This window comes from Echinops telfairi, unplaced genomic scaffold, assembly GCF_000313985.2.
Source record: "Echinops telfairi isolate 266 unplaced genomic scaffold, ASM31398v2 ScPeMD7_2;HRSCAF=8, whole genome shotgun sequence".
NCBI classification, from domain to species: Eukaryota; Metazoa; Chordata; class Mammalia; order Afrosoricida; family Tenrecidae; genus Echinops; species Echinops telfairi.
In genome coordinates this window covers 35,371,236-35,374,879 of record NW_022103898.1, presented here as the reverse complement: position 1 = coordinate 35,374,879, position 3,644 = coordinate 35,371,236, and the positions used below count along the sequence as shown (strand labels likewise).

Sequence of the window (3,644 nt, the reverse complement as noted above, 5' to 3'; positions counted from 1 at the left end):
TCGCTCTGCCCTGCAACTGATGCTTGTGATGTGGCCACCAATTGACATCTACAACTGGACACCTACATTGTGTGCACGGGAAGTGCCTGACTGGTGAAACAGTTATCAGGCTTGGCTACTAAACAAAGGGTTGGAAATATCTTCACCCAGGTCGATCTCAGAAAAAAATATCTGTCTATCTACAGCCTCCTGAGATGTATCCATTAACAATCACATGGTAAGCAGGGCATCCTGGGTTGATGTACCCATGGTGGCCCCAAGCCTTTCTGCCTGTGTCTGTTTCCTGCCCATGGTCTTCACAAAACTTTCTTGGGCCACCACGCTGGCAGCAGCGGCCTGACCACTAAACACCTCCCTATTCCCCTCTGGTATCCATATGAGACCCAGTGCCCTGCAGTCAGTCCCGATGCTCATGCAGGTTCCTGGCAGTTACACAGCTGTGCCACCTGCATAGCCGCCATGCACCACCATTGACGTTAGAAGAGATCAAGAACCGGCTTCTTTAAGTCTTGAAGTTCTATGATAAGATTGACCCCAATAGCTTTCCATCAATTCCCATTATATGAAGGACGTGGGCTTAGACAGTTTGGACCAAGAGGAGGATATCATGGCCACGGAGGGCAAATTTGGGTTTAAAACTCATTCCTGAGAGAGATGAGGAAAAGTCAACACATCCACAAGAAAGTATAGCTTTCACTGCAGATCAGCAGGCTGTATATGAATAATCTAATAGCAGACCATCTTCCTTCCTTGAGGGAGGCCTCAGATGACTCTGGTGTGTGTCTAGATGTAAGGCGGCATATTGCCATCATTGCTGACCTAGACCGAGTAATTCTATTGGACTTATAGTTGAATTGTCTTAAGTGTTTTGCACTTTGAAAATAAATCTATAAAATTAATATTCCCCCCTACCCCCTACCCCCCAAAATATAACCTCATGGGAGAGTAGAATCTCACAAGGTACTTTTTTGGGAGAGAGAGAGAGTAGGAGAGAAGTGAAGTTCAAGAATAGGCCATAAGAGAATGATGAAAATGAACAAATGCACAGTTTCAAGACCAGGGATGGTCAGTAGAGCTGAAATCATCACCGAGAACCAGCCAGCCAGAAGTAAATGGGCTGGCAGGGAGTCACCAATGGCCTTTGATAGAGCCGTTGGGGCGGAAACGATGAGGCAGAACCCAGCTTGCCCTGCTTTGACATCCAGAGGTAATGGAGGTGAAGGTGGGTGGAGAGAGACAAGATTCTCTCTCTGGTGGCCCCTGAGCTTAGAGACTGCCTGTCTGAAGTGTTTGTCAAACAAAGGAGTGGATAAAAAAGTGAATCACTTTATTTTCTGTAAGTGAGTAGATAGAATATAGCATCTACATTGTGACTGAGGTTACGGGATAAAAAATGATCAACCAAACACTTTTTCATCATCCTTGCGCAGGGGCCATGCTAATCTTCTCTGTATCTTTCCCATTTTAGTCTATGTGCTGCTGAGGCAAGCACCGGACACTCTTTTCAACAGCATAGCTTGTACAAACTTATTTCACCAGCTGAAATCAATGTGCTGAGCAATACATGCTCATAGTTTAGTCCTGTAACTACAAACAAAAACAAAGGCAAACTGAAAAAGAGCCGGTGGAGCATTTTACTGTGGCCAGAACACTCACTAGCAGTTGCTGCAGTCTGCAATTAGGCTGAACCCCGTGTACACAGTGAAGGGAGCTGAGAGGAGCCCTGCCTTCACAAAGCTTACACTTTAGTGAGGTAGCCAAAAAACAAGAAAACTCTTGACTACCATGGTTCTCACATACAATGTGACCAAGGACACACCAAATAATGTGCAGTGTGTGCACAGGAATCTAACTTGGAAAGGGGCTGCCCAGTTTGCAAAGACTAGAAAGTGTGGGTTCCATTTGCATACAGTTTGTACATCATATTAAGTAGTAAGGAGTCTGGTAAGAAGAACAAAGGATTGAAAGTGATAAGGACTGGTAACTGAAATAAAAAGAGACATGGGCAACACTTAGAATGTTATTGGCAAGTAATAGCCATTCCACTGGCAAGATACACTGGGCTTGATCCTCAATGTGATCAAACACTCCCAACTGACTATACCTTGAAAAACTGAGTTCTTATCTTTGATACATACTAGCCTTCCTTTGATCTTCATTCATGACTGCTATTTTGGGAAAATAATAGAGTCATAAAGATTGCCAAATGTGCTATTTGTGTGGGATGTTGAAAGAATACTATGATTTATTATTGCCCCATTCAAAGGAGTGAGAGTACCAAGCATTCCACTTTTTCCTACTGTCTTCTTTGTGGTACATCCACCTTGCTCATATAATGAGAATCACGGTGGTGGACAGTTCTGGGCTATCAAGTTCAGCTGTCAAGTTCAGCTCTGGATTGTCCAGTTCGACCTTTGCCGAACCATTCACTCATGCATTCATGTGTTTTAACTGATCCCCTACCATATTTCTGACCCATGCCAGGATATTTTCAATCATCTTATATATATGTGAAAGTTGGACACTGAATAAGAAAGATCAAAGAAGAATCGGTGTATTTGAATTATAGTGCTGCTAAAGAATATTTAAAGTACTATGAACTTCCAAAAGAACAAACAGATTGTTTTAAAAGAAATACAACCAGAAAAAGAAAGAAATACAACCAGAATGGTCCTTAGAGGCAAAGAGGGTGAGCCATCGTCTCACATACTTTGGACATCCTGTCAGGAGAGACCAGCCCCTGGAGGAGAACATCGTGCTTGGTCAAGTGGAGGAGCAGCGGAAAAGAGGAAGGGCCTCATTAAGAAGATGGACACAGAGGCTTCCACAACGGGCTCAAGCATAAGAACAATTGTGAGGCTGGCACAGGATCTGTCAGTGTTTTGTTCCGCTGGAAACAGGGTTGCTATCGGTCAGAACCGACTCGACGGTAGTTAACAACAACAACGATTATTTTCCAGGCTAGTGAACAAGACAGGTAAATCCTTACCCTCATCCTGGGGGCTGATACAGTTAATAAGCAGATACATAACAGAGACTAACAGGTCTGACGACGGACGTGAGCAGCGAGATGAGATGTGGGGTAACTGAGGAGAATGCTGTAGACTGCGCAGTCAAAAAGGGCCTCTCTGAAGAGTTGACTCTGACCTGAGTCCCCAAAGGTAAATGACTGAGGGGACAGCAGAGATTCCGGGTGACTCCTTAAGTACTGCCAGCAAACCGGAGCAAAGCGAATAGATGTAAGAGATCACGCAAAAAAGCCACTGCTTCCAATGAGTCTCAAGGACACAAGTAGACATTCTGGGATAGTTGCATTTACAGTTATTTTACCACCATAGATATTGATAGCCAGCCTAGTCTCAGTGGTAAATTGTTCAGTCACTGTAAGCATGGGCTTATGGCAAGGGGTCAGGATTTTATCCTCGGAAAAATGGGAAGAAGTCACTAAAAAATCAACAGGGTAGAAGAATATGTTCTGATTTTTGTTCACTATCATCAGAAAACAGAGGTGAGTCAATTCAGTAAGTAAAATATGCCTACATTTGGAGCACTGGTTTTTCTAAAATATAAGAAATCAAGATAAAAGTAAACCTTGTGCCTTAAAATACAGGAGGAGAAAACAACGGGACTGACAGTTCCGGGGG

The 3,644-nt window shown here is 43.6% G+C and overlaps 1 non-coding gene across 1 annotated transcript; it reads right to left on the bottom strand.

Annotated features, from left to right (window-relative positions):
• Nucleotides 1-1,387: 1,387 nt before the first annotated feature.
• LOC115870686 lies at nt 1,388-1,492 on the bottom strand. Its single transcript, XR_004046841.1, has one exon. It is a non-coding gene; the product is annotated as a U6 spliceosomal RNA (small nuclear RNA).
• Between the last annotated feature and the right edge of the window lie 2,152 nt (nt 1,493-3,644).